This window comes from Manacus candei, unplaced genomic scaffold (assembly GCF_025592945.1).
Source record: "Manacus candei isolate 608988 ecotype Guabito, Panama unplaced genomic scaffold, ASM2559294v1 h1tg000088l, whole genome shotgun sequence".
Classification (NCBI taxonomy): Eukaryota; Metazoa; Chordata; class Aves; order Passeriformes; family Pipridae; genus Manacus; species Manacus candei.
In genome coordinates, this window is record NW_026138136.1 from 5123613 (window position 1) to 5137649 (window position 14037).

Below are 14037 nucleotides of genomic sequence, written 5' to 3' on the forward strand. Positions count from 1 at the left end.
CTCCTATAACAACGACCTACTAAAGAGAAAAAATTAAAACTCCTCTGGGGAAAACTGTTGGCAATGCTCAGGTAAATGTTGGGAAAGCCTGAATTGCTAGTGGAGAAAGGACTTGTCAGTATGCTCCATAGCATGTAAGGGAAGTGGTATATGAAGAAAATAACAAAGCATTTAGCATCTTTGGATAAAAATCTGGTAATGAAAACAAATGATAACCACTTGCACTGATTTACAAGAACACTTCTACAATTCTTAAGCAAAAATAATGCCTTTGAAACATCAGCGAGTTAACATCACTTCCCTTCTCCTTTTTCCTTTTAATGTTGTGTATATATTTTATGTGCATTTTATATACATTTGTCAGGAGAATATTAATGTTCTGCTTTATGATTACCACCACCTTTCTAATCATTGCTTTTTATTATTCTTGTTCAGTACAGCTTAGCCACCAAGCATGAGCAATGAAATGGGGGGAAAAAGAAAAGCAAATACTGTATTATATCATCATCTGGGGAGCGTGATTGTTTCTGCTGTGTTAATTTACACTAAAATCTATGACCCAGTGAGTCTGATTGATTGCCAAGGGCAGAAATCCAGCCCTGGCCTAGTTTATTTTGTGAACTGTAGCCTCAGATATCGCTGCAAGCCACAATGATATTGATTTGATATACACTAGATGGCTCTTTATGCTCTTTGGGAAATTTATTGTGCAGAGTCAGAACTCAGACAGATGGGGAGAAGCTGCTCTTTAAATTGAAGAGGGTTATCATGGTTTGACTCCTGGGTCACTCGGGTTACCAAGTGGCCTGAGTGTGGCTGGGTCGGAGCAGGCTCGAGGGATTAGTGCTCATCAGTTTTGAATGTCAAATCTCCTCGGTGCACTTGAGTTATTGCTAATAGGAACTTGCTTGGCCCTATAACATTTGGATGGCCTATAACTTAAACATCATAACCCTTTCTTCATGTCATGGTCCTTTAAATTATGGCTGAGCATACCACCTTTGCTCTGGACGTTTAGCAGGAGATGGTTGTGGGTTATAAAGAAACTTGCCTCCAAGGTGGACTGCGCCATTACAGCTGTGGTCTGTAGAAAAGCTTTACTCCTACACTTCCAGCTTTTGAGAGTGTTGCAGCCTCCCACTGTCTTCTGCTGCTCACTCACTGTCACCACCCTGGCTTTGCACAGGAGATACAGAATAGTGAAAGTTGGAGCACAAACCTACTTTTCCCCAAATTTTGTATTTTTCCTCCAAGAGGGAAGGGAGAGGAGGAGGTCTGGGGGAACTTCTGTTTGTGGGACAACAAATATTGTCATGGTGGGAAATCACATATTCTTTGGGCAATGAATGAATGAGGAAAATAAATGTGCTTCTAACTTGAGATAAAGCATTCTTTCAGATTTAAGAGATTTTTCAACACAAAACAAGGAGAGGTCTGCTATGATTAGCCTGAGCCTAATCATCATTTTCACTTAAGCACTGCTAATTGTTAACCAATATTTCATGCTACAGTAAATGCTGAAGAGACCAGGGAAAATAATATCTATGAATTGAAAGGGAGACATTATTCTATATATTATAATACACCCAAAACTTTTAATAACCAAAGAAGAACCTCACCATATTTTAATGGGTATCTCTAACAAAGTTATAAACTCTTCAAAGCCTACATTTTCATGCTCAGTGTGCTTGTATCAGTGTTTGATTCATTTCCTTTGAGATCAAGAGAATGATTTTCAGTCTCATTCAGAAAGGAAGGAAGCCCCACTTGTATCCAGGAGATGGGATAGGGCTCCATGTTGCCATTACAGTGAGAAAGATAACTCTGTTTCAACTTTTTTGTGGCTCCTTACTCACAAAAATTAAAGAGTTCTTTTCTATTTTTCTTCATCTGGTATATGATTCACACAGGAATGGGAGAAAGAAGAGTTTGTTTTTCTTAAGTACCTGTTTCGTTTTCTTGATCTGATTCTGGTACAACTGGGAATTCATACTTTTAAAGAAAATACAGTTTTCTGCAAACTAAAAGTGTAACACTTACTTCCAACAAAATAAAAGGGAAAAAAAATAATTAAAAAAAAGCCTTTTGGAAACACACGTTTATTCTACCCCATTTTGCATACCAAAACAAAGACATCTCATGACATTAGTGGTAAATGGCTTAGCCTGATCTTTTGGACTCTATTCTTGGCAATACACTGCAGCTTTAGCTGTGTATTATAGATATACTATTACCATTTAAATATAATACTGCCTGGCTTGTATTCTGGTCTGAGTTTCCTGGGATTTTACTCTTCATTTGAAATGAATACTAATTGAGAAAGTTACACATTTATATAGCTCCTGAAGAGTAACACCCACTTCACCTATCTCTCTATTGTAAATTAATATGTAGCAGATGGTGAGCTGAGATATTTTGACAGCCTACTTACAGCACCATCACTTTAACCTCTATCTGAAAAAAAAAAATCCCATTAGCTTTTCTGCTGTTGGGCTCTTAACCCCCCAAAGTATCCCTAGTTATCATATCATGGGATTTTCTGCAATGCCAAGGAAGAAAATAATTAAAGATACCCTCTTCCATTTAAATGCTTGTTCTAATTTTACCAGGCATATCTTTTCCTCTTAACTTCCCCAATAATTTCAATTTAAATCTTCATTTAGAATGAGATTTTTCTTCCAAGGGGATTTTTTTTTATCTTCAGGGACAACTTAGTGCATTGCAGAAGCAAACACAGAAGCCCTTCCATATATTATGATTAATGTGGTGTAAGGAGCTCCCCTTGCTAGAAATGCAGAATCAAAGGAAGCAGAGCCCATAAGTAGAATTTAAATTCAATACACATTGGAATCTTATGGTTCAATTCAAAGTGGCTCTAAAGGAAATAATTAGACACTCACCAAGGCTTTCAGTAAGAAACAACTTTCCCTGCTCAAAGTCCTCATTCAAAGAACTCAGTCACTTTTTTTTTTCCCCTTCACTTTTTCCAATAGAGAAAGGAGGATTTTTTAAAGATTTGGTAATCCATGTTAGGAGTTTTAAATTTAAGTCTCATTTAAAAGAAATTATCTAACTGAATGTTTTCTTCTGATGGGCTGATAGAAGTGTTTTATTTGTTGCAGAATATAAATGTATAGGTCATTGTCAGAGATTTGCAAAAGCACTGATAGCGTGTATTTAGGACTCTTTCACATGGGCTGAAATAAGTTGTTGTTCAGTCCCACAGCATTGTTCACGTGCTGTTGTATGAGGTTTTTGAAGTCTAAGAGGAAATGCTCAGTAACTCTGAAACAGTATCTGGCCTGGAAGTCTCACACGTGCATGATAACAAGAATGTCCTTTACTTTGTGAGCTTGATAACATATGATTTACTTAGGCCACTGTTTTATCAAAGCCTCCAAAATGTTGCCTTAACTCTTTCATATTTTACAGTAAATGGACCAAAACTTTACTTGTATAAGAGTTTGATTTCCTTTCAAATCTCCTCTTTCATGAGACTGTGAACGGAAATTGTCATCTTCATCATTCATTTCCACAGCTCTTCTTTACCTGGACAATTTTAATAAACACACATGCACCCAGAAGCTAGCCCATATAGATTTGGGTTCTCTTTTTCCTTTTTCACAAATATTTATAAAAAACAAATGCTGACTTACACATACATATACTAAAATACTTTCTGCTTCGATGCCTCTTTGCCTTCCATTTGTGAGTCAATGTAAAAGTCTCTGTAGTTATGTCTGACACCTGGAAATCAGGGATGTTCCAAGCCGCTACCACACCAGTGTCATCAACCGTGGTGCAGTCAGGAAAAGGTCCTCTTTTTCACTATTTTTTAACTCTCCTTGTGCAGTACAGAGCATTTTTTTCTCTGGATAGATATTCAGTCAAGGAAGGGCAAGAGAAGCTATAAACAGCACTCACAGGACACCAAAAACAGCTCCAAGTCTTACAAACTGCCTGTAGAGATTGCAACTGCCATTCCCAACCAAGCATTGCAAAGGCATAGATGAGAGCAGCTGGCAGGGGAACTGGAGTGGCGCAGAGTAGTCATGAGTCTCAGATTGGGAAGGATGAATTTCACCTCACCAGTCCCTTTACACAACCATTGCATAGACCTCCAATTACTCTGGCCTCATATAAGTGCAGGAGATTGAATTTCACCCAGAGAATTAGAAATACAAATAAACATTTTATTAAATAATTAGAGCTCATAATTGCAGATTACCTTTCATTTGTATTAGATGAAGGCACAGTATGGTTAGACCCCAGAATCTTGTTTGGTGTTTACGTCACATCTGATTGCTAACTGACATTTCAGGATTGTTTATTTTCTTTCCTTCTACTTTTTCTTCCTATGTAAATTGATTCCAGATATCAGAAAAATAATTAATTTCCCCTCAGCCTATACTGAGATATTAGGTTGAAATAGCAGATTGAGAACAACTTAAATTTTGTTTTCAATAAGAAAATACTTTACTTATTTAATTGTTAACTTTTAATACTTTCTCTTTGCAAGTCTGAGAGGTAACCAAAACATTTTTACTTGTTTCCTCAATTTTATACAGTATGGAGAATGTCAGTAACGTCCCTTAACACACGTCCAAGTAACATAATAAAGTCCCAATATTTCAGATTAGCAATGTCAGCAGGAGGCTTAAATATGACTTAGAAATGCATTCAGTCTCTTATTTTTAATAAGGTAAATAAGTAATGATTTTTAATAACACTTACAGTACTTGTGGCTGATTAAAACTTTATTCCTTATTTGAATGGCTTAATTTGGATCTCAATACAATTTTTTAGATGAAGCCCTGCTAAAAGATTTTGAGCTGCTATCTTCTACACAGGGCTGGCACTCTGATTTCCCAGGAACTAAGGAAGAGCAGGGACTCAGTCACTCTTGGTGAAAGATCCTACCATTTCTGGGGAAAACTGCTGACAGTCAAATTTTTCCAGAACTTCCAGGCTGGATAGGAAGATAGTAAGTTGTCTGTTGTGTCAAATAGTGTAGGCTTGTGAATTGCAAACTGCGAAAAGCACTTTAAAAGGACAAAGTCTACTGTGAGGGTTGTGCTTAGGACCTACACATTTTTCAAGCACTTGAGGTGCGTCTTGAAGCAGATCAAAGAAGCCAACTATGACCCCCAGTCCTAGTGCTAATGTTTTAAAATGGAAAAACAGAGGCCTTAACATTTTTTATTAACTGGATTATTTTTCTACTTTCAATTTATACAGCATTGAATGTCTAGAATGATGGCACCTGCAGCACTACTGATAATACTTCAGATCTTCACCTATGTTTGAAAATACAGTATTTTTGATTAACTGTGATGGTTATTCAGAGGCACATTAATTGCAGTTACCTGGCAAGAAGAAAATCCTTCTCATGCTGGTAAATCAGACTTGAATGATAGTAGTCTCACCATTGGTAAAAGTGTGAGTGAAGGCATTAGCCAAATGTATGTAAAATTCAGAAATAACACTAACCAAGTGAGATGAGTTTGTACGGTCTTTTGTGCAACATAAGCTGTGCCTGAATCACCCCTTTTGTCACTTCTTTTTTTTTTGGGAAACAAAATCAAATCATATAAAAAGCAAGTCACCAAACAATACTTTAAAATTGCATGTATTAGAGAAGATATATATACTTTCACTACTGAAAATGTGTTTTACACATTTACACATTTACTAAGGTTTAACTTCTAGCCATTTGATCTTATTATGGTTTTGTCTGGTAGATCAAAGAGCACTGTGTTATCAAATATCATTTCATCTTGGTGCAGCATAATACTGGGAACTCTTGTTCAGCTGATTATCTCCCACTGACCTTGCCTTCACCCCAGGAGTCCTTTTCATCATCACTACTTTATATACTACAGTCCCCCAACCATAAATATGTCCTTCACTCTTTGTGCGTACATGTAGGTTTTTACAACTTGCTACATTTACATGACCTCATATTGCCAAGCAAGCCAGATAGTCCTGCAGGAGCGACTTGTCTTCTTTATTATCTCCTGTACCTGCTGCTTTTCTCCCATCAGCAAACTTTTATGGGTTGCTATTTAAAGTTTTCTTGTAGATCACTGATAAAAATAGAAAAAGTGTAAAACTATTTTTTCAGACCCCATTTAGAAGCACAGGCATTTGATGATAATTTCAGCTTAGAAGCACTTTTTGAAATATAGTGGTTGGCCAGTTTTTAATCCATTTAATATATTACATGTTGATTTTGTACCGCTCCTATTTTTTAATCAAAGTGTTGTGTTGTAATAAGTGGAATGCCTCACTGAAACGTCAGTAGTCTATATCAACTTGATTACCTTTAGCAACCAAATTTCTAATCTTATTAAAAATATATTAAGTTAGCTTGATAAGATCTATTTCTGGTTCACCCATATTGACTGAGACTAGGTCTTTTTACTCTCTTTTGATTCTTTGTACATTAAGTCTCCTATCAGCTATCCCATCATCTTTTCCCAGTATTATTATAACAGCAGGCCTGCAGTTACTGACATCATCCAATTTTCCCTTTTTAAATAATCAGTACCTCATTGGTTTTCTTCTAGCCTTCAGGAAAACCAAAGTATTTTAAGAATTAGTGAAAAGTAACAATAATAATACAGAAAATTAATGCTTTCAAATTATTGGAAGCAAATATTTAAAGCTACTGATCTCAAAATGCCCAACTTTAGAAGCCTTTTAGTATCATCCTGCTTCTCCCTCAGTTTTGTGCAGTTCTAAGTTTATATTCATTGCTCTCCACTTCTCCTCTCCTTTACATTCATCTTGTTTCTATATTATTTCTTAATTCCCTTTTTTTGTAGCTGCCATCCCTTCCCCACTAAACCAGGCTGTTTTTTGAAATCCTCATAGCCTTTTCTGTCAGACATGGAATTGTGGCTTTTGTGGACATCTAGAAAACATTGTTAAACAGTTCCAAACTGCCATTTATGTTTTTCTTTTTGATTTCTTTCTCTGGCCTGATATGCCTTGTAATTATTTTCAGCTTTGTGAAATGGTCCTTTAAAAGCATCAAGTACATATATTGCATTCTGGATGCCCTCCTTACTAGCCTAGCCAGCCTCTCTCTAAGAACATTGGTTTCCCTTCTATTGAGATGGAAGCCATCCAACCTCTACAGCATGCTATCTTGTCACAGATGGCGAAGCAATTGTCTAAAAAAGAAAATCTTTTCTGTGTCCAACTTAATTAATTAGCTATTAAAAGTATTAGCTTATATTTATTGCTGTTTGAATTTTTTGCTTTGCATTTCCTTTCTCTTTTGGTACAGGATATGTATTCTCTGATAAAAATTTTCTCCTTTCTCAGCACTTCTTTTCACGCCTTTAGGAGCTGGCAAATTGGAAGATGTCTCATCTAGAACAGTGACCATTTAACTTGGAGGTCTGGCTTAATCTCAGTCACATTTCATCTCCTGGTTCTCCCAAGACAGAACAAAATCTATTTGTATGTAACATGTCCCATGTATAATGCAATCTCTTAAGGAAAGAATCCCTAACCAGGACCATTCCATGAATCATGTCTGAAATATATGAATATAATTTGTCAGATGGGTTCTCAGAGGTTTTTCTGTCATTTCCATACTGAGAAAATGACTGCATAACTTTAGCCATGCTGAGTTTATGCTGGGACTCCTCTAGTGAGACTCAGCTCTGGGTTAAGATTCGTAAATGTAAGAAGGAAAATGCACAAGAAGGTATCTTGGTGTACTGCAATTGTCCGAAGCTCCTACCCTAGTGAACTGATGTCCAGCCAGCACAGTCAGTGGCAATTCAGTTCACTCTGAAGAATCTCTGTCTTTTCCTAGTAGTGAATAGTTAGTAGAGTTTATATTAAAAAATTAAACCCTGAGATATCTGGGGACAATGAGGCATTTTTGAAACTTACTGAAAAAATACCAGGGAAGACTTGGAACTGTTTTAATACTATCTTATGGATAAGCTCACAGCAGAAAGAACTTCCCAGCTCACCCACAAATTTGCTCAACCTATCACTTGATTTGACAAAAATTTCAGTGTAGCTCTATGGTTAACACAACACCATCAATAAATATCCTCGGGTTTATAGTGGTTGAGAGTACATCCATGAAAGTGGCTACAAACATGAACTGAGAAATGACATGTAAGGCAACTTTATTAATGCATTGCTCTTGACCTACATTTCTTATCAGTTACTTGGTAGCAAGAAAAAATATTAGTGTGTTAGGGGATCCTGATTTTAATTTTCACTAGAAAGCAAAATGAATGAACTCTAAGATAATGGTAATGATGTCAACACCAAGTTTAGTACCTGAATGTCAGCATCCAGATCTAAGAACCTATTCATATTTTCACTTCATGAAGGACCAACAAGATAGGTATGGAACAGCTGCTGTTTGGAGAATCACTCAAGGTGTCTAACAATCCATTTGGGTTTTACTGTCCTAATAAACTGTAAATGATATAATTTCTCACTCTTCCCAAATGAGACAGTTAAAACTTGTATAGTATGTAGCTGTTATTTTGCACTTGATTTAGGCAGAATACCTATGGAAGGAAAATTTGTGAGGCCAGGTGCAAAGTTTAAAATCACACTAGACTTTAAAGAGCCATTTCAATGCTTTCCTACTTCCTTTAATTTTTATGTATGAGTAATATATCCATAACAGCCTTATCTTCCTGAGCTTAATACCAGCCTGGAAACTGCACTCCCTGCTGAAAGCAAAGAGATTTATTTCTCTGATTCCTACCTTAATGTTTATTTCTTCCTTCTCTGTACCTCTTAAGTCTTCTTTAACTTGATTATTTTAGATACCTGGGCTTCCACAGCATCAGTCAGACTTCTCTACCTACTGCAGTTTCTTTGCATCATTCATCACAAAAATTAGAGACTCACACCAAAAAGTGCTTCAAATATGCCAAAACCACTTTTGCCCCTTATCAAAACAGAAAAACTTACCAGGCCAGATCCAGTTACTTATTCATTGGTAGATGCTGAGAGCTTCAGACCTCTTTTTCCATTTTTTCCACCTGAATCAGCATTTCAAAAATGTTATGTTGATTTATTTTGTCACTCTAAACAAAGCTTAGGAATTTGGAAATTGCAGTTATTTTAAATGAAATCAACAAAGACTAAAGCTGAATTTCATCAGGCTGTGTTATACATCACATGCATTCATAAGCTGCTGTTCATTATATACCAATGAACACATATCATTATGGTAGAGGTTGCTTTCTAACTTTAAAAATAAGAATAGTTTTTAATCTAGCTTTGCCAAGGTTCCTGACCTCAGACCATAGGTAAAGACAGCATTTCTTTTGTGCACTTAGAGTGGTCACTGGTGTTAGTGCACACTGAGCTCTATATGATGAAAATCACTACATTTAGCCTGCTAATTAATCTTTCTTTTCACTTTCAATCATTTTAGAATCACTCAGCCTTGTTTTTGCCTAATATTATTAAAACTTATGTCCCATGAAAAAAAACGAGCGCAGAAATCTATGTCTTATTGGCAGCCAGCATGATTTAGCTTGCTCAGTGCCAGATTTGAAGCTGTATTTGGGCAGTTATGTGCCAAATTGGCCTTTCAGTAGCTAAATACTGAACTTTAATTGAACTGACAAAAAACTATACAAGAGTCCTTTCCAGACCCATTCAGTAAAGATACTTTTCTAGCTTGCTGATTGCCTAATATACATAGCAGTCCTGCAGGTATTTCAAAAGTTGTAATCACATGCCTGAACAAGGGGAAAAAAGTAAACAAAAGTTTTGGAAGCAAGACATCTCCAGGTGTCTGCATTTCTCTCCAGGAACACAGAACATCTGCGGAAGCGGGCTGTGAGATAGAGTGTAGGTAACTCCAAGGAAACATGGCACTAAGTGGAAGGATTAATCTTCTGCAAACTTCCTTTTCCTCTGTTCTTACTGTTGCAAACTCAGCTGACTTATCATTTGCAGGAGGATTAAATGGATATTCCTGTTTTGAATCATGCTACTGAAAGATGTTTGACCTCCTTCTGTGTAAAAGTTGATGGATTATTTTTAATAAATTTGTTTCCAACTGGGCTACACAAATATGGGTGCAAGGGAATGAAACCTGGGGGTAAGCAGAGAGGGTACTATAGCATATGGAAAGTTTGTATAAAACTTATGATGTTAACATGACTTCTTTCACCTAAGGAGAACCTATAAACTTACCTATTTTCTCAGCCTACAAATTCCTTAGTATTTCCCTGGGGACAGCTGAATGGTTCAATTCAAAGGATTTTTTTAATTCTTGTAACCCTAATCTTCATCATTATTTCTAATTCCTCAGTAAGAAACTAGAAATATTGATGATCTAATACGTTTTACAGAGCAGCACACAACCTTCTTTATGGCACTTACATCATTATGTAATATGTTATAAAGCAACTTGCATGTTGTAAAACTCATTAAAAAGATATATTTTTTTTTCTTAGGTTGAGTTCACGATGGCCAAAATTGAGGTGGAAAGCTATTAAAGTTCCAGAAATCCTAGCAGTACATGTTCCTTTCAAATGTTCTTTTCTGCCCTCTTACTTGGTGTTTTCTGTCACATTTTCAGTATTTCTGATGTGGGTCTATTGAGAGGTAATTTCTCAGCACGGCAGCTGAAGTAAGACTCCTACGGGATTAGTAACCCAACCTTATAAATTGTTACCTGGTTTCTGTCATTTACACTGATTTGGTCAGGACAGTTGCTAACTGAATGAAAGTGGCATAAGCCAAAGTGAAAGAAGAATGATACTGAAATATAATATAAAAATATAAATTAAACTTTTGTCATAAATGCCTGGACAGATTTTAACACTCGTCAGTGCTTTATCGACAGTGAGTTACGAGACACTTTGTCTGGGAAAACCACAGAAAAAGATAGTATGTAGAGCATTTTTAAAATTAATTTAGTGGTTTTAGCCTCTTACTGTTTTCAGCATTTCTCAGGTCCCTCTGTTTGCTACTCTCTTGCATACTGTATATGCACATCTCGTGCTGACTTTGTGGGATTTTTTGGCTGCAAAAGCAGACAATTACCAGGGCACACGCTTACTGCTCTAGTGGTTGGGAAAATTAGGGACTGTCATTACATTGAAATATCAGCAGGAATACAGTTCAGTTCTGTTCCCATTGAAATGAGTTGATTTCAGAAGAGTTGTGTTTCAGACTTAGACTGTAATTTGTTGTGCTGAAAATGGTCACCCCGCCAACAGCATCCTACTTCACTTATAATTTAAGAACTAGCATAACCTGTCAAATCTAGCAGCAAGGAGGCAAATCCTACTTCCGCACGGGTAGAGCAGAAGTCTCTTAGCTGAGAGTAGCAGCCCCCCATTCTCTGTGGTGGTCAGCCCAAATTGGAATATCAACTTGCTCATATAGGCAGCACCAAAACATAATTGTTGTGTTTTCAGTTTAAATTGGAGATAACCAAAAGTTAAAAGACAAGATGTGTTGCACATTTAATTTACACACCATTTCACTCATTTTTAATCAGGTTACTGAAGAGACCTTGTCTTCATTTGTGCACATAAAGACCCTATCATTACATGAACATTACCCTAAGTCCCTATAACCTTTGGATAGGAAGTAAAACTGAGGTGATTATTTTCACTTTCCCAAGCCTTTGCTGTTGAGACTAATTTCTTACTGTTAGTCATGAAAAACATAAACTTCAGGTATTCACAGAAGAGAAAAAGCCCAGGTATAAAGCATGACTTTACATAGGATTCCCCTTGCTGGACGAGGAGATAAATGATTAAACATATTGCAGCATATTTAGAACAGGAGTGTTGTTTCTGCTTTCTGGGAAATATCACTGCTGATTAAAAGCAATGCAGCTGCTTGGAGAGCTAAATAGATCCAATAAACTACAGGCCATACCCTCTCAGTGCTAATTAAGGTGTTAATTAAGAAATGTTATCTTGAGGAGGTGTAATTGAGGGAAGGAATCCTTCATGCATTTTTGTGTAACAGTAAGCCAAGGATAAGAGGTGGTAATATTTTTAAATCTGAATTTTTTAAATGAGAAGATGTATTTTTTTCTCTTAGGTTGAGTTCACGATGGCCAAAATTGAGGTGGAAAGCTATTAAAGTTCCAGAAATCCTAGCAGTACATGTTCCTTTCAGATGTTCTTTTCTACCCTCTTACTTGGTGTTTTCTGTCACATTTTCAGTATTTCTGATGTGAGTCTATTGAGAGTTAATTTCTCAGCACGGCGCAAAAAAATCATTGTTTTAATTAAATCCCCCACATATAGAACCATTTAGTTGCAAAAAACCCCCTCCACCTATTGTTACATGAAGTCCAGTGTTTGTGACTGTAAGGAGAAGATAAAGTACTTGATATTTTTTTCTCACTGTTTGGTTTGTATCAGTCAAAACAAATTTTGGGGGTGTGGTGGATCTTACCTACAGCTGTCTCACCAGGAAGGCTGTTCTGACGGTTTTCAGTCTCCCTACCTCATCATGAAGCAAAAAGCCACTCCACCTAAGCAGACAAGTGAGTATGAGGGAGACAACTTATACATTTCCTTTGATGTTCTGTAAAACCTGACAAATAGGAAACCTGTGGATTTGAAGAGATGGGACCAATGGTTTGTTCTGAGCTTTCAAAAGTAATATTAACTTTGTTAATTGGCTGTATAAAATTAATATTTTGTTCTGAATTGTATTTCCACATGTAATGGATATACATATAATAAAAATGGTAGAATGACTATGGCTCAGGTGAGGATGGGACACGACCAACACAAACAGGAAGGCCACACTAAACACCTGTAATCTCACTTTCCTAAAAACTAGAAGCTGGCCCACACAGTGAACTTACCCTTCAGAGGCTTTCCCTTTGCCTTTTTCACTTTAATGTTATCTCTGTACAATACTCTACTCTGTGTCAGTCTCCAGTAATGTGAGCTGAGCTAATTCAGTCAAACAAAATTTATGTGGTGCAACTGAGGCTACAAAATGGTTCAGATCCAGTTTTTATATAGATGCAGTGGCTCCAGGATGCCTGCAAAGGGGCTGCTAAGTTAGAGTAAAAGCTGGTGAGTCTATCCTGCTGCCTGGCACTGGTGCCTATTGCAAGCCCCACTGCCACCCCGCAGACATGAGTGTCCTCTAGAGTACTCTGGGTGTGTGTATGTGAGAGATGGCTCATGGGCGGCCAGTTTACAGCCAGTTTAGCCTGAGCCGGGACTCGCAGTTTCTTTTCAAATGTGCCATGCCTACAGACACCTTTATTTTAGATTTACTGGGAGGATGGGAATTGCTTTTACCAGCCTCCTTGTCCTTTGTGTGACCGTTGCTCTGCTGAGATGCCTGTTAAGGATCAGGTATCTGCAAGCCTGTATTTTTTCTGCACAGGCCCTGCGTCGGGCTGACAATTTTTTTTTTTTTTCCCTTGACATTGGCTTGGAAGCCAGCTGTTTTTATTTATTTATTTATTAATCTACGAACGTCCTTCTCCTATCCATCGCCTAGCTCCCCTCAGTGCGGTGTTAGCTGCGACGCCGGGCAGGAGAAGTTTATTTCCTCCCTGCGCACCTCTTCCTCAAGAATCCTCCTCTGTCAGGCAATTAATTTAGAACGACGGTAAAAGCTCGTAATACTCGGTCGGGACGGCAGGAATCGCTTGAGGAGATGCCATCACGGGGTGGGTTTTTCTCTCTTTGCGGTGCTGCCGGGATGTTGTTATTCCCGCCGCCCCCCCCAGGCCGGTCCCTCTCCCGGTGAACCGCGGGCAGCCGGGCTGTAGGGGGTGCAAGAGCTCCACTGAAACCGCGGGCCCGTCTTGTCCCCTCAGGGCAGTCCCTGCCTGGAACCGGCCTCCACCGGCACCGGGAGCCCGGCGACCCCCCGAACTCGCATCGGGACGGCGTAAGGCGCGGTCCTAAACCCGAAGCTGTAAGTGAGACCTCAAAAGGGAGCAAGCTTGTGTCCACCCCCGGGGCTCTGTCCGTCCCGCCCCCTCGCCCTCACCCCAGGAGCGCGGCCGGCCAAATCGGCAGGGTCGCTTCT